This window comes from Eulemur rufifrons, chromosome 20 (genome assembly GCF_041146395.1).
Source record: "Eulemur rufifrons isolate Redbay chromosome 20, OSU_ERuf_1, whole genome shotgun sequence".
Classification (NCBI taxonomy): Eukaryota; Metazoa; Chordata; class Mammalia; order Primates; family Lemuridae; genus Eulemur; species Eulemur rufifrons.
The window spans coordinates 52,465,018-52,492,194 of NC_091002.1; the positions used below are offsets into that span (position 1 = coordinate 52,465,018).

Sequence of the window (27,177 nt, forward strand, 5' to 3'; positions counted from 1 at the left end):
CAAACTATGTAGCTTTCAATTTTTTTTTATAATGCAGTCACCAGTCAAAATAAAGAGTAAAACTTAATGACTACATATGCAATCCTAACAATAATTCTTCTGCAGCCTTCTGTAACTTCAGCCATTTCTAAAGTTTAAAAGTCACCTCTATATTCAGACTTAACTGTAAATAAGCAGAACAACTTGACTTAAAATGAATCCAAGGCTTGAAAGTACAGAATAGGAATATCAGGCTTTACAGCAAAAGATCGGACTTCCTGTCCTCGTCCCATGCCACCTCCTAACTGACCTCAGGCAAGCCCAGCAGGCAAGAAGCAAAGGCACTGGGTCAGGCAGTTCTCTGCACAGTCCCCCCTGGAGCCAACTGTCCAGCAGGGAGATAGTCAAGACTGTGACTGATGTTGGGAAAGAAGCACAGAACGCTCAGACGTGAGCCACTGTGATGAGAGGAAATGCCACACCGCTCTCAGAGGAGATGAGGCAGAGGACACACGGGGAACCCCTCCTGAGCACTTACCCTCGGGTTTTCTTCCTTTCTTTTCGTCAATCTTTATATGACACTAATAAAACTAAGACTATTTACTAGGTAAAATAAATTTATTGATATTTAATTTAGGAGCTATGGACCTCACAACATGAAGGAAGATAACCCTTGGCATATTTAAGGCTACACTGATGAAGCAAGGAGAGAAAGGAACACTTACCGACTTACAAAAGGAGAAGGCGTGCGCAATCCTGTTTAACAACCTTTGCATCTTTTGCCACAGTTTAACTTGCGCACACACAGGTGCTGTGATAATCCAACAGACCTCTGCACCAGGCACTGCGGGGTTAATTCTCTGACTCCCACATAGCAGGTGGTCACAGCCTAACAGCAACATTCACTAGGAGAGTCTGACAGCTTCCTAGGGAACATCCCTAGAGCTTCTAGAAGGATGCTACACATGAGATCTAGAAAGATGCCACACGTGAGAAAAAGGAGTAGTCTGAAAAACTGAAATGGTTCAATCAAGCTTACATGATTTTAATTTTTAAAAACGAATCCAGGCCAGGCGCGGTGGCTCACGCCTGTAATCCTAGCACTCTGGGAGGCCGAGGCGGGTGGATCGCTCAAGGTCAGGAGTTCAAGACCAGCCTGAGCAAGAGCGAGACCCCGTCTCTACTAAAAATAGAAAGAAATTATATGGACAACTAAAAATATATATAGAAAAATTAGCCGGGCATAGTGGCGCATGCCTGTAGTCCCAGCTACTCAGGAGGCTGAGGCAGTAGGATTGCTTGAGCCCAGGAGTTTGAGGTTGCTGTGAGCTAGGCTGACGCCACGGCACTCACTCTAGCCTGGGCAACAAAGTGAGACTCTGTCTCAAAAAAAAAACAAAAAAAAAAAACCGAATCCAAAGAACAGTATTGCATTTCAGCAGCCTTCTGTGAGCAATTTTGATATACAAAAACTGTTTTGTTAAAAGTCTCAACCATAAGAAAATACTACTTTTAAGTCTTCGAGATTTTTTAAATGTTTGTATTATCAACATCACCTCTCTGTAATTTGTATTTAGCTACCACACCTCAAATTATTTGCTTTAATTAAAAATATAATAATTAAAACAACGTACTTTTTATTCTTATTTTTCATACAGTATTATTTTGTTCCTTCCACTAACCTACAGGAGCTAAGAGTTGTGCATGGTCAGCTTTAAAGTATTCTGAGCGTGAGTGTAGAGTCAGAGCCACACAGAGCCTGAACCCTTTCTCTATCTTCTGTCCCTTCCCTTGCAGGTAATTTTATGATCTTCTTCACCAGAATACAGGGAAGGGACAAAAATATATGTAATTCAATTTTGTTACTTATTAACAAAGGCCAAAAAAAAAGCGTTTAAGTGAGCTTTTGTAAATTATCTGTTTTCCATTTTTACACATAGCATTTAAAGAATATGGAGATATAGGTATAAAGAAATTTTATCTAAATTAACAACAACAACAACAACAAAACCAACCTCCAAACATTTAAAAGGATAAATTTGGCTTTTGCTTTGTTTTGTTTTGACACAGAGTCTCACACTCTGTCGCCCGGGCTAGAGTGCCATGGTGTCAGCCTAGCTCACAGCAACTGCAAACTCCTGGGCTCAAGCAATCCTCCTGCCTCAGCCTCCAAAGTAGCTGGGACTACAGGCATGTGCCACCATGCCCGGCTAATTTTTTCTGTATATATTTTTAGGTGTCCATATAATTTCTTTCTATTTTTAGTAGAGATGGGTCTCGCTTTGCTTGGGCTGGTCTCAAACTCCTGAGCTCAAACAATCTGCCCACCTCAGCCTCCCAGAGTGCTAGGATAAATTTGGCTTTATTCCTTTAAAAATACCCAGAGAAACAAAATAAAACCAAGTTCTTATTTTAAGACATCCTTATAATTAGTATATAACAAGTAAATAGAAGAGTCATAAATTAGTTTGATTTTATTTTGTATCCTGAATCTTTGTCTACCAATATAAATAGCATTAGAAACCAGGGTGGAGAGGAACTTTCTTTTTAAAAACTGAGTGGTTTGTTTAATAATTTCTAAAATATAGAATGAAATTATTAAAAATTCTGTCAGTGGGCTATGACCTAATGCAATTTTGCTTTGTTTTGTTAAGAGGGTCTTTGAGGGGCTCTGTGGCCCCGGTTAGAGTACAATGCCATCATCATAGCTCACTGCAGCCTCCAGCTCCTGGGCTAAGGTGATATCCTCCTGCCTCAGCCTCCCAAAGTGCTAGGATTACAAGCGTGAGCACACAGGCAAGATGTTATTTACTTACTGCACATACCATGCTTGTCCTGTATTACAATGAGTAACGAACAGTATACTATTTTTAGACAGCTTCACTACATAAAAGCAAATGATTAACTAAAAGCCATTTTAATAAAAGACCTAAAGAGTTAAAAATTCTGATAACTGCAAAACTATTATAAATAGTACATACTGATATTTTACTTATCTAATATTTATTTTATCAACACAAGTTGCTTGTGTATGTTTCTGTATTTGTTTTTCTAACAACTATATACTCCTGCACGGTAAGTGACTTCAGTCCTTTGTAATGTATGTTGATTAGCATAATAAAGTATTTTTGGACTTTCCCCCCCAAGGTCTCACATGAAATTTTACAGGGATTTTTTTGTTTGTTTGTTTAAATTTACTTACTTTGTAACACGGTCAATGTTGGCAATTTGCTTTTGGTTCTGTATAATCTCAATGGCTGCCCAAAGATGCTGGATAGCTTTTGTATCCGTCTGTCATCTTTTTGTTAAATGTGCCATGACCTGTTTACTTCTTTAGCTGTAGTAAGACATAAAAGCATAAGGGAAAAAAAATTACAAATTGAATTATTATCAACACAAGTGAGTACCATCATCAGTGCCTCTTGACTACTGATCATACCAAGGTAACAGGTAGCACTGCCAACTTTCTGCCTCATTCCCTACTATCCACCACACCACCTTCTTCATACAAGTTACCATTTGCTTCATTACTTCATAAAAAGTGAGAGTCTAAAAATGAAAGGGTTAAGGTTTTCCCAAAGAGGACAAGTGGCTACCTTGTGCCAATATGTTTTATTAAATAAATTTAAGTTTTATTCTATGCACAGAAATATTACAAGACAAAATTTCATTTATCAATAATGCATTGTTTGTAATTTGATCAATATAAAATGGAATTTAAATGCCCTAATTGTTTGTACTTTGGTTTATTATAATCATGGCTTAAAAAGTCCAATTCTGTATGCATATATTGACAAATGGAAGCATTTCAATAAAATAAAACCATGAACAGAAAATGCAAAAAGTATTAATAGTTACTTCTGGGGTAAGATGGGAAAAGCTGGCAAACAGGATACCAGGGGGCCACAAATTATTAGGAACAATCATATTCTTGAATAGATGTTAATTTCAGGGGTATTTATTACATTATTAAGAAACAACATTGCTATTTATTCAAATTTCAGTATTCTGGAGTAACTGAAGAAAATAGCCACCCGACCTCCAGATGATTTTCCACCTGTGCCTGGCAAGACTGGGGAAAACCCTGGGGCCACAGCTTGGGTGTCTGGTGACTGAGGGTTTTACAAAAGAGGCCTCTCCTGACTCAGCTTGGAGGGACTCATCTGTTAGGAACAGAGTGAGCCTATGAAACCTTCACCACGAACTTTGTGTTAGATCATGAATCCCAGCATTTGGCAACAACTGAAACATATCTCTAAATCTTACAGATTATAATGCTAAGTTTAAAATCTAGGCCTTAAAAATAACAGTACACGTTAAAGCTTCTGGGATTCCTAAAATCTCCTTGCCGGGACCTTTCCTGTCCTGTAAGGGAAGAGAATGAGCGAGGGAAGCTCATTCTCGGCACTTCACTGTGCTGCGTGGTTGCCAACTGACTCCCGTGAATCTCCTCTTTCTCCACCTCCACACTTCTTTTCACAGCCCCCTCAGTTCTCCCTTTCCTTGACAAACCCAAGTAAACCCCACAGCTGCTATCAAAGCTTATCCTGAGAAGACTCACTTCCAGTTAGTCTGGGGTCAGTGGGGCTCCTAGAATGAGATGGTTTTCAGAATCACACTACCGACAGAATACATTCTGAACATGTTTTAAAAGGTATTCCTGAATATCCTACTTCTTCACACTTTTACTTATAATAGTTCCAGACTTTGCTCCAAGAAAATAAATAAAAAATAATGCCAGTATTCAAATTTAAAGAAAACTTAAGGAAAATCAGTTGGTTCTGTACAAACTTAGATGTAAAACTAAAAGATAATGAAAATTACAATTAAGAAACACTTCTGTTTTAGAGTAATCACTTTAAGATGAAAGAAGACAAACTTCTCAGTTTAAGTGCACTCATAGAGGAGTGCCAACTTTCAGGATCTGATAAGCTGTACAGTAGGAATTCAGTGGTAAGAACATATGTTAGAAAGTGACATCTAATGGTGAACTGTTATAATACAACTTAACCGTGTGAGATTATACAAAGACTCAGACAAAACAACAAAATTTCAGTCATTCTTACACACTTAAAAAAATACATAGTTGCCCACTTTGTGTAAAGCACTGTGCTAGACATAATGAAGTATTTAAAAATGTATAAATAATGGCCAGGCATGGTGGCTCATGCCTGTAAACCTAGCACTTTGGGAGGCCGAGTCAGGAAGATTGCTTGAGGCCAGCAGTTCAAGACCAGCCCGAGCAAAAGCAAGACCTCATCTCTATAAAAATTAGGAAAAAAAAAAAATTAGCCCAGCATGGTGGCACATGCTTGTAGTCCCAGGTACTCAGGAGGCTGAGGCAGGAGGATCACTTGAGCCCAGAAATTTGAGGTTGCTTTGAGTTGTAATGACACCACTGCACTTTAGAATAGGTGACTGAATGAGATCCTGTCTAAAAAAAAAAAAAAAAAAAAGTAAAAAATACTGATGCTTGCCAAAAAATAACTTAAAACCAGTAGAGAAAATTTGGCATATGCATGGAACTATGAATTGTACGGTAATATATGACATATAAATTGTCCACAATATGAAAATTTGGATGGCGAGACATTAATTCTAGCTTCAGTAAAAATTAAGCAGAAAGAAAGCGATGTCTTCTGCAAAATGGTAAATATATGGAAAAATATAAGAGCCAATCTTTTCCTTTGTTAATTTCTTTAAAAGATAATTGGCTGCTTAAAGCAAAGATAAAAATAATTGGTAGGTGTCATTAGGTTTATAATGCATGTAGAAGTAAAATACATGAGAACCACAGCAAACAGATGGGAAAGGGGGAATAAACAGAATGATACTATTGCAAATCTCTTACATTTTTTGTGAAGTGGTATTACGTTACAATGTTATATATTATATATTGTAAACGAATTATATTAATTCATGGGAGACTATGGTACATTAAGCATGCATATTGCAATTTCTAGAACACTAAGGAATAATACAAATAGGTATAGCTAATATATAATGAAACTTGTAAGTTTTTTCAAAATACACATATATAAAATTATAAATAATTTATTCAGAACTATCAAATATGAAGCAGCAAAGCTAACATTTCTAAATAATATTAAAATAGGAAACACAACTATTTATAGAATATAACAAGCAGAACAACACAGTGGGAACCAAGTGGCAAAAACTCTAAAAGTGATGTCACATATTTCTAGAAATGATTAAAATCGAGATTAAAGAATGATGCAACGCTACACACCTCAGGAAAAGAGATGTAATGTTAAAATTAAAGATTTGTGAGCTCTGCCTGAACCAAGACACAGACAGCAGGTTCACCTCGCAATGCAGGTGCCCTGTGGGGAGGGTCATTCGCACTAGAAGCCCAAGTAGGGAGCAAAAGCGACAGGGCCAGGAGGTGGCGGAGGAGAAGAGCGACTTTTTCACCGCTGCCTTCGCGGGAACGAGCGGCCGTGGAAGCTTCTGGAGGGCGGGGAGTCGGCCCGCGGCTGGGGGCGGCGGCCTCTCGGCTCCGGGGCTGCAGGAACTTCTCAAGGACGCGGTTTGGTCCCGGCCGCCTGCGACCTGCGCGGGGACAGGGGACCTGGCGCGGTGCGGGCGGCCCTGGCCGAGCGGCGGGAGCTGCAGCCCGAGGCGCGTTTCGCTTCCCAGAACCGGAGCCGGACGGAGCTTCCCCCGCGCAGTGGACGCGGCTCCCGGCCCCGGCGGCCCTCGGAGGAGGAGGGAGGCTGCGGCTTCTCCCGCCCGGAGTCCCGAGTCTCGGGGACGAAGGCCGAGGAGCCACCAGCGCGAGCCCTTCTGACCGACCCGAGCAATGCGCGGTGGAGCCGGGGCGACCCCAGCACCCTGGGCCGACCAAGGCCCGCGGCTGCCGGCTGCTCTGCGGCCCCGGGTCCGCCTCCGTGTCCCTGGAGGACCGCAGCGACTGTGCTGGCCGTGGCCCGCGACAGCTCCGCATCACAGCACGGGGACACCCGCGTCTTCCTGCAGGTGGTCGGCAGGGCCATCGCGGGGGCCGCAGTGGGACCCAGTTCGCCCCTTCCACCTGGACCTACCCGGGGATGGACAGAGACCTCGAGGGCTCTGGTTTAGACAGGTGCAAAAATAACTGGAACGACGCAGACGATTTCAACTGGCTGGCCCGGGATGTGGCCTCCCCAACCCGGAGTGTCCTTCCTGAAGACGAGCCAAAGGTCCAGTGGGACCAAGCAGTTGCCACTCTGTTCTTCACTCCTGTCACACGCTTTCCATGTGGGACTGGCTCCAGCGAATGGGGGCCCCAAGTTACCTACTGTTGTCACACTGTACACATATTCAGTATTTTAAGGCTTCAGATTGTGACAGGCTCCGAATTGTGATTTACATTAAATTCATGACAGGTATTAAAAAAAAAAAAAAAAAAAGCCCAAGTAGAACATGACAAAGAACGCAAGAGAAAGACAAATCCAACTGAGGTGAATACAATGAAGTTTGGGGCATACTATAAAAGTATCCAAAACAGCTTGGCCTATTGAGACAAGATCTCTTTAAAGTACAACCACTGACATTCTTACAAAATCTAAATTTATTCCTTGATTTAACATATAATTCACATTCACCTGTGACAACACCAGGAGCTCTTCTACGCTCTAAGGATACAGCAATAAGCAAAAATCCTTCTCTAATCTAATAAATATGATTAATGACGTGACTAGATACAAGAAAAGAATTGTAATTTGGGTGTTCACCAATCAAAAGAAAATTAGATCCTATGTGTAGACAGTTGATCATTTAAGGTCCTTGTTGATGCGGCCAAACCAACTTTTCAGCCCCTCCTTACCTGGATGTGTATTCTATCACTATTAAACTGTACTATTCACATTCCCAAATATGCCCCCAAACCTCACACCTCTAGCCCTTTGTTTATGCAGTTCTCTCTTCTGGAATGTTCTCCCCTGCCCCATTACTAATTAGTAAAAACTGTCCTTTCTAGGACTTACTCTAATCCAATCTTCCCTGACCAAACTAAATCAAACTCAATTGTCTTTTGTATTCTAACAGTAATTTGTTTATATCTCACTCACAAATTTATTGCCTGTACACATAACTACATATTCCTCAAAAGAATTCCTTTAATTCAACTAAGACAAGACATGTCATTTATTTTTACATCTAATGTCTTTCAAGGTGCCTAGCACAGGTTTCAACATGTTAAATCTGCAATACAAAATTTTTAAACTCAACTTTTTCAGCTGTTATGTAAACAACAAGATCCTAGAGTAAGCCTTCATTTCTGTTTTATCAAAGACTGAGACATCAAAAAGGAAGACCAAGACCGGAAGACTTGCAGAGATCATTGCCATAGTCCTCAATCTTTTTTCTGCTCAAATGCATTTGAGGAATACAACAGACTCCTTTCAGTAAAAGTAGCTCGTGACCCTCAAAAATAAAAAACAGAAAACTTGTGAGTAACTTTAATGAGGCCCCAGGCGACACTGACACTCTCCACCCTACACACGCGGGCTCACCGCAGCCCCTCCGTCACAGCAGTGTTGCATTTTGCACCCACATCAGCTTTACACAAACAGCAGGGAAAAGGGGAGAGAAAAGGAGAGAGCAAGTCAGGAAAACCTTTAAAATGGGCAAAATTGAACAATCTGCTTGGGGATATACATGTATGTGAAAACTGCTTTAATGCAAGAGAATGATAAACACAACAGGCAGGAGAGCAGCGAGGGGACAGGGAGGGGACAGGGAGGAGACAGGGAAGCCACATGCAAATTCACACCATCAAACAGGTTCTGAGTTTTACTTGCAATGGGTTCAAGTTTTTGCTTTTTTATTATGTTGCATAAAATGAATATAAAAATATTTTCAAACATTTGCATCAAATATTACATAAAATTAAAAAATTAATCCCATTTGTTTTGGATGTACATTTCATTGTTACTTCAGTAAGTCTGAACTTTCCCCAAAAGTCTACTAGCAATTTTAAATTATTTTTCATTCCTCGTCAATTCATACCATTTTCCCATTTATGTGTTAATTTTTCACATATTAACATTACTCATACTTTTCTCTCTTTGCCTCTTAAGAAACATTAAATAAAATTATACTGAAATCTAGCTATGTATCCCTTTATCACCGTGAGTCTTGCAGTCGGGCACTGTCAGTCCTCCAACTTCATTATTCTTCAAAATTATGTGGACTAGTCTGGGTCTTCTGCCTCTGCATATAAACTTTAGAATCATTGTTTTTGCATCCACTTATTCCTTCTTGAATGGTCTTCCATTCTTCAAGAAGATCCAGGTTTCTAATCTATATAATTTTCCTCTGAAGAACTTTTAAAATTTCTAATAAGGCAGGTAACTGGCAAGAAATTCCCTCAATTTTGTCTGTCTTATAAAGTCTGTATTTTTACTTTTTATGGATGACATAGCTTTGCTGGATACAGAATTCTAGGTGGGTGGATTTTTTTTCTTTCAATACATTCAATATTTTCACTCCACTCTTCTTGCTTAGTTTCTGAGGAAAAAGACATAGTTCTTAACTTTGCTCCTTTATAGGAAAGGTTTTTTAATTTTCTGACATTTGAATATCATATGCTTAGGTATTTTTGGCATTTATTCTGCTTGATGTTCTCTGAGCTTCCTGGATCATTGGTGTGGCGTTGACATTAATTTCGTGAAATTCTCAGGCACTAGTGCTTCAAATATTGCTTCTGTTCCTTTCTTTCTTCACTTTCAGCATTCCCATTACACATACGTTACACCCTTTGTAGCTGCCCCACAGTTCTAGAATATTCTATTCTGGGTTTGGGTTCCCCCACGCCCAACTTTTTTCTCTTTGCTTTTCAGTTTTGAAAGTTGCCAACCGTCAAGCTGTGAGAGTCTATCCTCAGCCCTGTCCTGTGAGCCCATGAAAGGCAGTGTACATTTTGCTATAGTGTTTTTTATCTCTAGCACTTCTTTTTGGTTTCTTCTTAGAATTTCTACCTCTATGCTTAGATCACAAATCTAACCTTGCATGTTGCTTATTTTTTGCCTTAAAGTCCTTACCATTTTAATCATGGCCTTTAATAATTCCTGGTCTGATTATTCCAACATTTCTGCCATATCTCACTCTAATTCTTGTGGTTGTTTAGTCCCTTCAAACTATTTTTTACCTTTCAGTGGGCCTTGCACTTCTTTGTTGAAAGGCAAACGTGATGTATTGGGTACAAGGAACCAGGGTACACAGGCCTTCAGTAATGCAGTGTGAGGTGGGGGAGGGAGGCATTCCCAGCCCTGTCATCAGACTGCAGTCTTTGGTGAGCCTGTGCCCTGCACTGCGAACTTCACGGTGCTTCACAGTCCCCCCTTGGGTGGGGCAGGACGGCTGGAGTAGGCTGAAGTTGTTTGTTTCCCTTTCCCCCAGTAGAATGATAGAGGGGGCTGGAGTTGGGTACTTCCCTTCCCCTAGGTAGGTTAGGCTCTGCTAGAATCACCTCTCCAGAGGGGAGGCCTCGTGAAGAACAGAGTGCTCCAGCATCTATCAGAACGGTTCGTCTCTCCTTTCTCATGTGACAAGCACAAAGGGGTTTTTCTCCAGTATTCACTGTGAGGTCCTGGCTGAGCTCCTGGAGGTAAAACTCAGCAATGCACGGAGGCCCTCCCCTGTGACTCGGTCCCTCTGGAGTCTGTAACTCTGAGTTGTCCACATAGAATGTCCAGCAACTCTCCAGTTACAGCTCAGGTTTTCCGGCCCCAGCACTGGTTCCTGCAGAGGTTTCTGCTTGCAGGCCTCTGCTGTGAGGAGCTGGGATTCTTTGTATCTGCCTGTCTCCTCTTCATTTTTGGTGCAGCAGTTTGTCCTGTGGTCTGACTCCTCTAAAAGAGCTAAGAGTTGGGTTTTCTTGACTCTTCAGCTTTTCAGTTGTTGTTAGGATGGAGTGAGGACTTAGGAGCTCCTGAAATGCCAGGCTGGAAACCACGAAATTACTTTTTTATATGACATTAAATGAGAATATGCAGTGTTTTCCCAAAGAGGCAACAACTGAAGTAGCATGATTTACTGAAAGATTTCCTTCTTCTCCAACAAAATGTGACACATTCCTAATCGTATATTAAACTCTTTTTTATTTAGAGACAGGGTCTCACTATGTTGCCCAAGCTGGACTCAAACTCCTAGGCTCAAGTCGTCCTCCCACCTCATCCTTCGGAGCAACAGGGACTACAGGTGTGCACCACTGCCCAGCATGGTAATTAAATTCTTATCAATGCTGGCATTACTTTCTTTGATCTGTTTGGTCTCTTATTAGTACCCCATAATTTATTACAACTTGCATATACAAGCTACATATTTAAAAGCTACAATTATAATTCCATGTTTTCATTCATTCCTATATAATTATCGTATATGTATTATCTGCCCAGCAATATTGTCAGTGTTTTAAAGCATGCCATGCTTTCAAGATTCTTTATGTCGCTAATAATTTTTACCATTAAATAGACACTAAATAAACACTCACCAATTGAATACTCTCCCCAACCAACCCTGAGATAGTAATGAGCGGGTGGCTGCCGGCGGCCGGGACAGGGGAGGGCAAGCTCCTGCTTAGTGGGTGCAGAGCTCCAGGGTTACCAAACGGCAGCGCCACCGAGGTGGGTGGTGGTGAGAACTGTGCATTATAGATGATGTAAATACACTCAACTGTACACTTCAAATAATTAAAATAATAAATTTTGTTACATGTATTTTTACCACAATAAAACTAACTGAAAGAAAAAATAAGGGGAGGAGAAATAAAGTTAGTCCTTAACAATAAGATCCAGTAACCAGCCATTTTTTAAGAAGAATAACTATCAATAACATTCCCCCAAGAACCTCCAAGCAGTCAGTGTGGCAAGCACTGAATGTGGACAGTTAGCAAAGCAGAGTACTTAAATTCGACTTCCTGGTAGGTTTTTGTTTATTTATTTATTTTGGCATCAAAGTACATTAGATTAAGAACAGGAAATGACACTATGCAACTTATTGATCAAGGTTCCTGATAGCAAAACAGGTCATTTTGAATACTTTATTCGGTTTTATAAAATGTTTTAATTATTTTTTTAGTTAAACTAGTAAAGCAAAAGTATGTTTCCAGGCTTTGGGATTTGACAGGATAGCAGTTTATAAAACAAAATGATGGGTGGGGAAATTGTTGATCTTTCATTTCTTAAACAGTTACATTGAGGCATAATGCACACTCCATGCAATTTAACTATTTGAAGTATACAATTTAGTACTTGTTATATATAACATTTTTAATTTTTTTAGAAGTGTAAAACAGCATATTTTTTATTGACTACAAATATATCTGCCTCATTTAACTGCATAGTATTCCATAGAATTAATATACCATTATTTATTAAGAATAAGCACCCAAAAAGTATTCATTGGAAGGAAGGAAGGAGATGCTGAGTTGCCACTCATGACAATGTCCACCAGATTCTCTGATCCAGATTCCTGGAGGTGGCTATGAAACAGGCCCTCCCCATCTGGCCTATTACATCACTGGAAGGAGTTGTCATTCATGCAATCAGAAAGAAAGTAGCCAAAAAGCTAACACTGAAGTGCAGTTTGTCCATCTAGTGGATTGTCTTGCCTAACCAGTTATCTTGGACAATATCTTTAACTGCTTTGGGGTAAACTCAAGTAATACCAAATTTAAAAGGGTCTTCTAAAAAATTAAATGAAGTAAGAGAATTCCTGTAGCCTCTCCAAAAAGTTAGTTCTGTTTCCAGCTGCCTGCAAGTTAAATTGAGAGAATAATGTTTCATTGCCATATTTGTCACTATGTGCAATTAAGTCAAACCTAGATTGGAAAACAAAAAAAAACAATAGCTGGACTGGAGAAGAAGTCTCAGCCAGCACAGCTGAGTTGGCAGTGCCAAAGAGGAGGAGACGGCCATATGCTCAGGTGATTGGTTACATGTAAAAGGACTAAGCAGGCCCGGTGCAGTGGCTCACACCTGTAATCCTAGCACTCTGGGAAGCTGAGGCGGGTGTATCATTTGAGCTCAGGAGTTCGAGACCAGCCTGAGCAAGAGCAAGACCCCATCTCCACTAAAAATGGAAAGAAATTATAGGGACAACCAAAAATATATATAGAAGTACTCGGGAGGCTGAGGCAGGAGGATCGCTTGAGCCCAGGAGTTTGAGGTTGCTGTGAGCTAGGCTGATGCCACGGCACTCTAGCCCAGGCAACCGAGCAAGACTCTGTACCCCCCCCAAAAAAAAACAACAACAACAATATGGAATTGTGGTTTTCATTTGAATTTTTATAATTACTAATGAGGTTGGGCATCTTTTTATATGTCTGTAGCCATTCAGGCTCGGTTTTCTCTTGTCTGCATTATCTGTTCATTCCTTTGTTTGTTATTAGGGTGTTTAACTTATGTCAAAAGACAAAATTACAACATATTTAGAGATTCAATTAGCTTTTATTTGTGCTTCTAGAATTGGGCAACACCTCACTTTGTGAAAATGAAATGAGTGTTCCAATGAACTGAGCAGAGAAGTCTGGCTTTATAGGCAGAAAAAATGCTGCAGAAAGCTGAAACAACACAAAAAATGGATTGGCCATTTCAAAGTTACTTTCCTTATAGGGTTAAAAAAGAGGGGACTTCCTTACTATGCGACTCAGGTTGGTTGACTGGTATTCACCTGCTTTTTGGGAAACTGGTCTGTTTCAAAGTTCTATTTAATTGTGGCACTTAGCACAAGCAAACCCATTCTGGTTTGGCCTGGTCTACTAGGGCCTAGTGCAGGCGGCTAGTCCAAAACAGTGGCCTCCCATAAACCTTGTTTAACTCTTATATAGAGTAATAGTTACTAAACTGTCATCTTTAGAACATGATGTGAGGACAATGCACCTATAATACATTTTTGGGAAATTCAACATATATATTTACACTCAATTTATTATAATATAAAAATTTCTGTGTTATATCAACCTAAAAGTAAGGAGCTGATGAAAAATTAATATAGAGAGTTTATTTGGGCCAAGGTTGAGGACAGTAGCCTGGGAAACACTTTCAAGTTGCCTTGAGGAGTCTTCCAGGGAGCAAGGAAATGTTCAAGATTTTAAAGAAAAAAGGACAAATCAGGAGAGGGGACAATTACAAAAGTTGTTCAGCAGGAATTCTCATTGGTTTACAGATACAACAGTGGTTAGTGATTGGCTATAGACTATTGAACTATAGGGTGTATGGCATTTTTATGGCTGCTGGGCATCAGGTTAGTCTAGAGCCTCACAGCAAGTGGCTTCAAGAGGCAATTATTTTGCTCAAGGGGGAGTGAGAGTGACTGCTGTTATATTTTAAATGCCTCTCCTGGCCTGATAGTTTAAAAGTGCTGTAATTTCTCAGATAAAAAGGGTTGTTTTTTTTTTCTTTCTCAGTTATAATAGGAGAAATAAGAATACAAAATTATATATGTACCACAATATATAAACTAACACCCCAAAACACCATACTTAGAAAAGAAACTAAAAGGAAATATTCTATCACTGTATGTTCAAGATTACAGATAGGTTTTCTTTTTTTATGGCTTTAAGTATGTACTCTTTCTTCCAATTTTCTATATTTTCAAATTTTTAAATTAAAATAATGTAGTTTCATATTCCATGGAGATTCAGCGCCAAGCTAACACATAAAACAAAAGTCATGCATGTAATATTACCCTGAACATCCCTTAAATTGGGCTGTCTCTCAGAAAGTCCAATAGTGATTGAAGAAATGTTCAGGGTAATTTTGCAATACAATCCATTTTCTGTCTACCATTGGAATTATTGCTGTTTCTTCAGTTGAGTACCAGATAGAGCAACAGAAAAGCAACTGGGTAACATAAGAAAAATCTACATTGTATCTCCTCTTAGAACCACACTTAATCTAGTGAGATGACAATATCAGAGACACCCAGAAACTGGGATCACTGAAGAAAAAGCAGGTTTACACATTTCATCTCATGCTCACCCTACGGTTCATTGAGTGGAATGTCAGGCAGTATAATGCACCATTTAGACTGTTGCTTTCTCCCTCTCCTATTTTTGTGGGGCTAAGCTCATACAGTTGAATTTGCATAAGCTAAATTTGTATATGAGGAGACTCCATTGTACATAGTTTGTTTATAATAGGGAAAAAGACACCTTTTCCAAAGGAACAGATATTCTGGAATACATAAATATATACATGGCCCCTGTTTTCATCATTTACTCAGTCATTCAACAAATATTGCATCTGCTATTTCCAGCACTGGGCTACATAATGGAAGAGATAGAGGAAAAGGTAAAACAATCTCTGTCCCTACCCTCATGGCACTTAATCAATTAATCAATCAGTCAAATAAAAAATTATCCTGTGATAAAAAAAGAGGTACATAGTATCTTGAGAACATATAATAAGGATATTGATGTACACTGAAGGTTTTAGAAAGGCTCCCTGTGAAAGTGACTACTGAGCTGGATAGGAAGCATGGGATGCTGTGATGTAAGCTGGAGCCAGATGACACTGCCTCATTGGAGCCAATAGTTTAATTTTCAGAAATTTTGAGACAGGTTTTAAATAGCCGTTATTAAACATTAAATTATGTATACTTATAATTAAATTATATTAAAAACAGATCATAAATACTCAAAACTCATCACTTCTTAATTATTTTTACATTTTACTCTTATCTATGCTCTGGAGGTTATCTACTATGTATCTTTTCCCATTCTGAGTAGCAGAATGAAATCATCCTGTCCAGCACCTCTGCACTGCATATGCTACCTGCCCATTAGTGACTAAGTAGCCACGTCAGTTATCAGATCGACTGTCACAGTGTCGCAGTGCTTATGTTCAAGTAAATCTTATTTTACTTAATAATGGCCCCCAAGCTCAAGAGTGGTGATGCTGGCAACTCAGCTATGCCAAAGCCACAAAGTGCTTCTTTTAAAGTGAAAAAGTGAAAGTTCTCAACTTAATAGGAAAGAAAAAAAAAGTAGGCTGAGGTTGCTAAGATCTACGGTAAGAACAAATCTTTCATCCGTGAAATTGTGCACAGTATATTGTTATAATTGTTCTATTTTATTATTAGTTATAGTTATTAATCTTTTTACTGTACTTAATTTATAAATGAAACTTTATCATCGGTATGTACGTATAGGAAAAACATAATATAGGGTTTGGTACTATCTGAAGTTTCAGGCCTCCACTGGGGGTCTTGGAACATATCCCCTGAGGACAAGTGAGAACCACTACATCCATGGAAAAGCTGCTTCAGAGCAGTGACGAGTATAGAAGCAAGGCTGGAATGGGTTAAGAAGTGAGTAGGAAAAAAGAAAATAGAGGCGCTTTTCCTTCTATTACAAAAAACAATTGTAGGAAATGTACTTACGTACGTTGGCCTAAAAGAAAAATGTTGTGATTTTAACCAAATCAGAAATATTAACTGAATTCAAGCTCCACTTAGGACAAAAGTTCACCTCAATTTATCCATGTAATTTTACCTAGTTCTCTGAGTTCCAGAGGATGAAACTAACTCAGGAAAAACACAATGGTTATAAAACAAAAACTCAAAGTAAAAAATAAATAAATATTTTTTAAAAACCACAACAGTAAGTTGTTACCACTGCCATTCCATTTAGGAAACAGCAATTCTACAAAGAAATTGCTACCAAAAAAAATTGCTACAAAAAAGTCAGCTGGGCCGGGCGTGGTGGCTCACGCCTGTAATCCTAGCACTCTGGGAGGCCGAGGCGGGTGGATCGCTCAAGGTCAGGAGTTCGAGACCAGCCTGAGCAAGAGCGAGACCCCGTCTCTACTAAAAATAGAAAGAAATTATATGGACAACTAAAATATATATATAGAAAAAAATTAGCCGGGTATGGTGGCGCATGCCTGTAGTCCCAGCTACTCAGGAGGCTGAGGCAGTAGGATTGCTTGAGCCCAGGAGTTTGAGGTTGCTGTGAGCTAGGCTGATGCCATGGCACTCACTCTAGCCAGGGCAACAAAGCGACACTCTGTCTCAAAAAAAAAAAAAAAAAAAAAAGTCAGCTGGAGAAAGTGAAGCAAGAACGTCACTCTGCTGAGCCTTACCTGGCCCACCCCATTCTGAGTCGATGATTACCACCAGATGCAGGCAAAAGACATGGATGTTTTTATACAAATTTCATAAATAAACATAATACTATGAAAATCCTGAGTTTAAAACCCCAGTACAGCCGATGGAGTATTGTACCTTTGTTTTTATTTGCCTCAAACGGGAGCATATGCATCTTTAGCTGTTAATGGTCACACCCTCCTCTCACTCTGTGTTCCATACAGAGGACGCCTTTCCTTCCTCGGATGCCTTTCTCTCATATCAAAAACCTTATTGAAGTTTCAGGTTGAGTTCTGTCTACCAGTGAGTCTTTTCTTGTTATCACACCTTATTTGGGAAATCTTAGCATTTGTGCTTTTAATGTGTGATACTGCCAACTAGGCCTTGCTCTCAAATTGTTAAATATTTTCCACAAGAGATTATAAAGTTCTAGCACGTAGACACTGTGATAGCTCATTCTTTCACGTTTCCAAGGCTCCTTGTATTCAAATTAAGTAGAGTACTGTAAACTATTAATAATTATAACTTATACTGCTCAAAGTCCCATTTTCATCCCCAAATCTCCATTCTAAAATTTCTTTGAATAATAAGAGTTAACATTTATTGAGTGATACTATATAGCATTCACTGTTCAAGATACTTTTCACATATTAACACACATAATCTTCCCAACAACCCTATGATATAGATACTACTATTCCTATTTTACAGATAAGAAAACTGAGGTACAGAGAGGCCAAGTGACCGACCTGAAGTCCCACAATTAGTAAGTGGCAGAGTTGGGATTCAAACTAAGACTGACACAGGAGCTCTACATTTCTAAATTTTTAGCAACACAAAAATAACTCTTTCAAGGCCTGGTCCTCCCTGGCCTTGTTTTAAGATGTGCCTGGATAAGTAGCACAGTTTCACAGCCAGAATTTAAAGAAATTCTACTCTTTTCTTTTCAAAAAGGGATAAAACATAGTGTACAGCAACACTTAACCAAATCCCCTTCCTTCTCCTGTGTTCTGTCCCCAGGCACTTCAATTCCAAGGCCTTTGTCTAGCGATCACTATCAGTTTTCCAGCCCCCAAAGGGAAAACCACAAAGGCATTCTTTTGACAGATGGCCCCAGGCTCCCTGCTGGCAAAGAGAATCCTTCCTTCAGAAACGTTTAGGTTCAGTTGTCAGGGTGCGAGAGAAGGCCATAAGGATACCCACAGTCACTCCTAGAAAATTGCCCTGAGGTAATTTGCGGAGAAGGGAAACTTTGGCCAAATACAAGTTTCTCCTCTGCAAAGTCCATCCAGAGAGTTGTTCAAAAGAAAAGCCTGGCCCGCTATTTGCAATAGATTCTCTACATATTGAAACACAGTTATTTCTCTGGGGGTCACGAGCACTTTTAAGACTTTGGCTTTTTTCCTTGGTTTGTTTTTTGCCCGGGCTAGAGTGCCGTGGCATCAGCCTCGCTCACAGCAGCCTCAAACTCCTGGGCTCAAGCGATCCTCCTGCCTCAGCCTTCCGAGTACCTGGGACTACAGGCATGCGCCACCATGCCCTGCTGATTTTTTTTTAATATTTTTAGTTGCCTGGCCAAGTTTCCTTCTATTTTTTAGTAGAGATAGGGTCTCAGTCCCGCTCAGGCCGGTCTCAAACTGCTGAGCTCAAACAATCTTACCGCCTCGGCCTCCCAGAGTGCTGGATCACAGGAGCCACTGCACCGCGCCAGGCCGAGACTTTGGCTTTCTTATCAGAAAAATGTTGAGTCATACACAAACTTTGAGGAAAGGTGTATGTCAAAGTCTTAAATTAAGAAACCCTGGCCGTGCCTGGCGGCTCAGGCCTGGAACCCTGGCGCTCTAGGCGGAGGCGGGAGGTCGCCCGGGGCCAGCAGTTCGAGACCCCCGAGCCGGGCAAGGCCCCGTCCCTACCTGGAGTCAGCGAGGCCGGCCGGGCGCGACGGCGCCTGCAGCCCCGGCCACCCACGGAGGCCGACGCAGGAGGCCAGGGCCTCGCTGGAGCCCAGGAGTCTAAGGCTGCAGCGAGCTGTGAGGACGCCATGACTCTACTCTAGCCCGAGGGACAGAGCGAGACTCTGTCTCAAAAAGGGAAAAAAAAGAAATCCCTAACGCGGAGGGATTGTGAGCTTTGTACGTTTTCTTAAGCCCCTGGTCATGGCACCTACGGAACACTGGGAACCCGCTGTGCCAGTGGCGGCCCCCAGGTGGCGCTGCGGGGACAGCTAAGCGGGCCGCCTGCGTCCACCGCAGAGGCTGATGGGGACGGGGATTCGATTTTAACTTTTTTAAATTGTGGTAAAATATGTTATTATAAAATTTGCCACCTTAACCATTTTTGAGTATACAGTTTGGTGGCATTAATTACTGTGCATTCACAGTGTTTTGCAACCATCACTATTTTCCAAAACCTTTTTGTCACCCCAAACAGAAATTCTATAACCATTAAACAATAATTTCTCATTCTCCCCTCTTCCCAGCCCCTGGTATCCTCAAAGCTACTTTCTGTCTCTATGCATACGCCTATTCTAGATACTTCATGAGTGGAAACTTACACTCTTTGTCCTTTTGTGTCTGGCTTATTTCACTTAGCATAATGATTTAATGTTCATCCATGTTGCAGCCTGTGTCAGAACTTCATTTATTTTCATGGATGGATAATATTCCACTGTATGGAATATCATACTCTGCTTACCCATTCCCCTGTTGGACACGTGGGCGGCTTCTACCTTTCGGGTACTGTGAATAGCGCTGCAGGACACACTGGCACACAGGCATCTGCTGAAGTCTGCTTTTAATTCCTTTGGGTATATACCCAGAAGTGGAGTTGCTAGCTCACATAGTAATTCTATGATTAACCTTTTAAGGAATCAGCAAACACTTTTCTACAGCAGCTGTACCATTTCACAATCCTACCAGCACTGTACAAGTGTTCCAATTTCTCCACATTACCAACACTTGCCATTTTCCATTTTTTCTTTTTTTTCCTCAAAAAAATAAAACAGCCATCTTAGTAGATGTAAAGCAGTATCACATGGTGGTTTTGATCTGAATTTTCCTAACGACTAATGGTGTTGAGCATCTTTTCATGTACTTATTGGATATCTGTTATCTTCTCTAGAGAAATATCTATTCAAGTCCTTTGCCCATTTTTGAATTGGGTTGCCTGTTTGGTTGTTGTTGAGTTGTAAGTGTTCTTCATAGATTCTGGATATTAGTCCCATGTCAGACATAAGCTTGGTAAACATTAGGTTGTCCTTATACTTCCTTGATAATGTTCTTTGATGCATAGCAGTTTTAAATTTTGATAAATTATAACATCTATTTTTTCTCTTGTTGCTCATGCTTTTGGTGTCATACCTATGAATCCATTGCAAAATCAAAAGTCTGAAGATTAACTTCTGTTTTCCTCTAAAAGTTTTAGGGTTCTGGATTTTATATTTAGGTCATTGATCCCTTTTGAATTAATTTTTATATATGATGTGAGGTAGGAGGTCCAACTTCATTCTCTACAATGTGGAAATCAAGTTATCCCAGCACCATCTGTTGATGAGACTATCCTTTCCGAATTGGATGGATTCAGTGTCTTGTCAAAAATCTACTGGCCATATAGATCTATGGGTTTATTTCTGAACAATAAATTCTAATTCATCAGTCTATATGTCTATCCTTATTCTAGTGCCACACTGTTTTGATTCCTGTAGCTTTGTAGTAAATTTTGAATTGAGGAGGAGGAGGAGGAGGAAGAAGAGGAGGAGAATTGTTGAGAAAAAGCAGGACAAGGAATGGAAGACTAACTGCAGTTTTGGAAAATGATAGTTTTTTTTAAGTTGCTTCCAGCTACAGGGTGCAAAATGAAGAGAAAACATCACCAGGATTTAATTTTGGATGGGGAATGAGGGAGAGGCAAGTCTCAAGGACAAAGCTTCCATTTCTGGCTTACACAGGGTCCTGAAGTAAGGACTGTGGGAAGAAGACTAAGTTTGCAGAAGGCAGTGGTGTGTGCATGTGTGTGCTGAGTTTGGTTTGGGGCAGACTAAGTTCACATGCCCTTTAGAAATCCAAGGGAAGATGCCAAGCAGCTACATGGAGATACAGCTGAGGACTTCAGGAGAGCACATGCTGAAGATCTGTGAGACACGTAATAGTAACCAAAACCATAAATGCAGATTTGACTTCCCCAGGACAGAATATGGCAGAAAGAGACCTAGGCCCCAAGAACTAAGAGCAAATCCAGGAGAGCTATCCTATAGAAATCCAGTGAAGATAGGATTTCAAAAAGTGCAGAGTATCACTGAAAAGTCAAAAAGCAAAAGGAACTGAAAAGTCCACTAGATTTAGCAAACTGTTGGTCACTGGTGACTTTAGCAAGAATAATATTATTTTGTTGAAATAATATTGTTCCAAACCAGATCAGGGTGGGTTAAGAAGTGACAGGTGGAGAAACTGAAACAGAAAGAGAGCTCTTCCTAGAAGACAGACTGAACAAAGGGAGGAGGCAGATGGGAAAGGACCTGGAAAGAGATCAGAAGACACATGAATGTCTATGGTTATGCAAATTTTATCCTCATTTTAATTAAAATACGTACATATGATTTTTCAAAAATCAAACAATCCCAAACCCCGTACCCCTATTGCTGCTACCCTATGGCAATCCCTGCCCTCTATTTTAGTTTTGTTTTTTGGTACTTACCTCTGTATTTATAAGCCCCACCCTTACCTACTGACGTCCTACCTCAAGTCAATTAATCTCTTCCACATACACCCACCCCCAACACAAACACACATACACTATCCTTCCTCTTATCTTCTCAATAAAGTCATACCCCACTTTCTAGTTAAACCAGCATTCACTGTCTTAATTACCAGGACTACGTGCTGACATTCACAACTGCTCTGAACTCTTATCACATCTCCAGCTCCCCAAGACCCAGTCCAGACATTTTCCCAGACACAGAGCAGGGCAACTGTGGGCTCATCTCCTCTATTTACTTCCTCTCGGGACTGCAGTCTTATACTGCTTATTGCCCAGTGCTGGAAAGCAATAGCCTCGTGTATTTTACCCAGTTTTATCATGGATGGTGGGAATGTAAGTCCATTAGTAGTTGCTCTGCCATGGCCAGAAGCAGAAGTCTAGACTGTCTCCTAGTATCTGTTTCTAGAAGGGCATCACCCACTTTCAAGACAGTCTAAATGAGAACTGTTCTCATTTGTCCTTTTCAGAAAATACACCTCAAGGCTTTTGCAGTAAAGGGTAGTGAGCTGGCTGCAGGTGCTGGGGAAGGGCTGTGTGCACGTAACTACCACAGACTGGGAGCGATCACCCTATTCTCAGCTCCCTTCACTTCCCCACCCCCAGAGGGACCTGGTGCCTCTAATTCTTGAGATTTCCATGGTTTTGAGGCTCAAACTGGCATGTTCCTTGACCTTCCCTCTCCGGCACTTACATTTCCTGCTAAATCAAAAGACACTTCCACCACTTTCTTTCCAGTTTCCAAAATGTCATCTTTTCTACACTCTAGTCTATCTCATTCTTTTTGTCTATATATATGGATATACATACATGCACACACACACACACATGCACACACACACACATGCACACACACACACATAACAACGCTCATTTCGATAGGGTTTCAGGAAAGAATGCACATTCAGTTAACCTTGTTCCAACAAAGGTCAGGTTTGAACAGTTTGTTTCAAATATGAAAGACTTCAAAATGTTTGAGATTCTATAAAAAGATTCACTTGAGAGGATGAGGTTGACTATATAGGAGAGAAAAGACATACGTAAACTTTTTCTAAAGCCAGAAGATCAAATTCAAGCCAGAGAAAACATAGTTTTTAATAAGAACAAAAAAGTATATCACATGTAAATTAGTAACTTTGGCCATATTTGAAAAGATTTATTAATATTTATAAATCTAAGGAAAATAATTATCTTCTCCTAAATAGAAATTCAGCAATATGCCATAAAATTATTGAAATCAATATAAAAGAATAGTGAAAAGAAAGTATTCAATTTTCTCCTGCTTAATCATAAAAAGTGGGGCACTATAAAGGGCTTCTCTGTTAGCCTCAAGTATTTGATGCATAAAACTGTCCTATGTATCTACACAACCTGCACTGGACCTGCCAGAACACAGCACAGTTCCCGTAAGAGTTAGTTTGTTTTGACACTTTCTTTACATTCTGTGGGACAGAGACCGTACACTGTTCAGCATGGGATCCATAGCTTAACATGGAAAAGTCTGAATTTAATAATTCCAAAACACTGTACAACACTGTATCCTGGGGAAGTAAATAAATCTATATAAACAGAAATTTTGAGTGCTGATTGCATAATTCAAATTTTTGCTTTCTTTCTTTTTCTTTTTTTTTGAAATGGAGTCTCACTCTGTGGCCTGGCCCAGTGTACAGTGGTGTCATCACAGCCCACTGCAACCTCAGACTACTGGGCTCCAGCGATTCTCCTGCCTCAGCCCCCGACTCGCTGGGACTATAGGTGTGTGCTACTCCACCTGGCTAATTTTTCTATTTTTTTGTAGAGACAGGATCTCACTCTTTCTCAGGGTGTTTGAACTCTTGGCTTCAAACAATTCTCCCACCTCAGCCTCCCAGAGTGCAAAGATTACAGGTGTGAGCCAAATTTTTGCATTCTGAACATATCAAAAACACTATCACATACAAAAATGACCTAAAGCACAGTTTTGCTGTCTACACATTTCTCCATAAAAATGGAAGTCTGCAAAAATTCATAAATTATGGAAGAGATTTGAGTTGTAATAGCTTATCAACAATTTACTACATAAAAAAATGAGTATATCACCTTGCTCTAAAAATTTTATTTTTTTTTTATTTTTTTTTTTTATTTTTTTTTGAGACAGAGTCTCACTCTGTTGCCCGGGCTAGAGTGAGTGCCGTGGTGTCAGTCTAGCTCACAGCAACCTCAAACTCCTGGGCTTAAGCGATCCTACTGCCTCAGCCTCCCGAGTAGCTGGGACTACAGGCATGTGCCACCATGCCCGGCTAATTTTTTGTATATATATATATTTTAGTTGTCCATATAATTTCTTTCTATTTTTAGTAGAGACGGGGGTCTCACTCTTGCTCAGGCTGGTCTCGAACTCCTGACCTCGAGCGATCCACCCGCCTCGGCCTCCCAGAGTGCTAGGATTACAGGCGTGAGCCACCACGCCCGGCCTCTAAAAATTTTAGAACTACATTATGAAACCTAGGCTGTTAGTTTCTGTACTTGCTATAAATGATTTTGGTTTTATCCAAAATGGGTTATGTGTCCAAACCTAACAAACATTAAATTACAAATTTCCTCCATTACAAACCCTAATATTTTACACTTCTAATAGAGGACAACCTATAAATGTATAAAGCTAAAATTTCAAACTGTAAAAAATTCTTTATTCACAGAAAGGAAAAACTCTTTCATAAGGAAGAATGTCATTTGCAAGCAAAAGGGAGTAATAATTATTAGTGACTATTCATTTCTGCAGGGACATAAAGAACTAGAAGGAGGTTAAAAGATTTTGTTTTTTTTTTTTACATCTTGTCATGTAAAATTATGATTAAATATAACATAAATGTCTCCCTATTCAGCAAAGATAAACAAGTATTCTCATTAAAATATAGCTAAGAGTTGAAAATATTTGCTGTTAGACAACACTACTAATTTTGCATAATTTTGCACTCCACGTTGTTGGGCCAACAAAGTTTTTTACCAGTGATCTAAATCAATACTGCAATTGGAAGTTTATGCAATTATAAACATAATACATTATATTTTTGTGATAACTTTCCAGTTTGTATTGATTGATGGTCATTTCTAATGACTTTTCCTAAAATATTTTTTTTTTTTTTTTTGTTGAGACAGAGTCTCACTTTGTTGCCCAGGCTAGAGTGAGTGCCGTGGCGTCAGCTTAGCTCACAGCAACCTCAAACTCCTGGGCTTAAGCGATCCTACTGCCTCAGCCTCCCGAGTAGCTGGGACTACAGGCATGCGCCACTATGCCCGGCTAATTTTTTCTATATAGATTTTTAGGTGTCCATATAATGTCTTTCTATTTTTAGTAGAGACGGGGTCTCGCTCAGGCTGGTCTCGAACTCCTGACCTTGAGCAATCCACCCGCCTCGGCCTCCCAGAGTGCTAGGATTACAGACGTGAGCCACCGCGCCCGGCCTTCCTAAAATATTTTTGAATGCTTAAAAATTAACTCTATTACTATCAAAGAAAATTACTCAGTTGTCTATAGCAATTCATATCAAAAGCACACCTAATTTTGTTTAATGGACATTAAAGAAAATAGGAAAAGTGCATATTCCTTTTAGTGGGAAGTGTTGTAAAATTTTGCTTATTTCAAAAATTAACCTAGAATCATTCATCCAATGTTTTTGAGCACCTACTATTTGCTAAGCACTGCTCTAGGTACTCAGGATATAGTGGTGAATGATTCAGAAAGGTTCCTATACTTATATGGTTTACTGTTAATATTTGAGGGTATTGGGGGAACAGACAATAAATGTGAAAACAAAAAGATGATTTCAGATAGTGACAAGTCCTGTGAAAAAAAGAAAAGAAAGGGAAAAAATCAGCAGGCAATGGGGAGGGCCACTTTAGATTGGGTGGTCAAGGTTGCTATGGTGGTCATCAGTGGTGTTCATTAAATACTTCTAGTTGTCCTAAGCACCAGCAGTATTGCACTTGTAAAGGAAAATAAAAATCTCAGGACCCTCCAACTCCCTATGCCAAAGGGAAGGTCAAGCCCAGATCCTGAGTCATGCAACACCTCTTGCAAATGAACAGCTGTTACTAACACTACAGGCCAGATTGCCACAGAAAGGTAAATGGCTTCAGGCATCTACACGGACAGTTCCCACAGATCATTCATAAGAACACTGTTTGCTGGCCTCCCATCAATGAGGACATTCAAATTGTAACTTCCGGGTCTGCAGGCTAAGTCTAGCTCCTAAAACTAAAGTCCACTTTGATTCCACACTAATAATGTGGATTACAAGTTTATCTTCCCAAGTGCAGAACAGAGACAAGACCATTCTTTCTTCTAGCTACCCAGGAACATCTGTATAACCGATTCTTCCTTTACTCCCTTTTCTCTTCAAACATTTACCTAACCTTGTGTAAAATGCAGATTTCCTGGCAGTAACTAAAATCTCACAAGAATGTAACCATTTGCATCATGGCCCACCCTCTCCCCTTTTCTCTTTCTATATGCCCTCACTCTTTAAATACTGAGTTTCCAAATCCCTCTTCAGATAGCACAGATCACAGATGCTTCTGTGGTTTGTCCTTGAACTTTGGCTTCGTAACCCTCCACTGATTGAGATCTTTGCCTGGCCACCTATTTGGGTTGTCACACTTCCCCATAGCCCTAAAAAAGTGATTTATGACACTTGGCTTTTGAAGATTCAAGAATCTTACTCTGATTTGCTACACTTTTTCTATATACCACAGGCAATGGCAATGCCCCGATGGTGGCTGCTGTCAGCCTGCTACCAGAAGGAGGACCATTCGAGGCAGAGCTCCCACTAACCCATAATGGATGGGTAGCATGAGCAAGACCCGTTGTTTTGAACCACTGAGGTTTGAGGTTGCTTGTTTCACAGCACAACCTAACCAATCCTGCCTATCATAGAAAGTTAAGGAGATTATAAATGAAGTAAAACAGCTAGGCACACCAAGGGGAAAACACATGCAAAGACATAACTGAGAAAGGACAGTGGCGGGAGTGTGGTGAATAAAGGGAATCGTATGAAGGAGGTGGAGAGCTGTACTCAGATCAGGCCACACAGGATTGAAAGCAGACTGTGGGCAGCTTGGGCTCAATACCATTTCCATAGGCGAGCAAGGTGGGGATTTTAAGCTGGAGTGGGTGGGATGGGCATGGGGGGGCTTTTAAGGGAAAAGCTACCTAATGAATCATGAACAGGTAAAGTCCCTTTCTACCACAAAATTCCAGATGACTGGTCTCGGGCTCAGAAAAGAGACCAAACTGTACCTTTCTGGAGAAATTAAATGATCCCAGAGAAAGAATCTTCAGACACTGACATCTGAAGGAACCTAAAGAATCAG

At 40.2% G+C, this 27,177-nt stretch overlaps 1 long non-coding RNA gene across 1 annotated transcript in view; it reads right to left on the minus strand.

Annotated features, from left to right (window-relative positions):
- LOC138401137 (uncharacterized) overlaps nucleotides 1-27,177 on the minus strand; it is a 63,427-nt gene that overhangs the window by 26,915 nt on the left and 9,335 nt on the right. Inside the window, exon 2 of the long non-coding RNA XR_011236421.1 lies at nucleotides 3,182-3,316. This is a non-coding gene — a long non-coding RNA (uncharacterized lncRNA). The remainder of the gene's footprint in view (nucleotides 1-3,181; nucleotides 3,317-27,177) is intronic.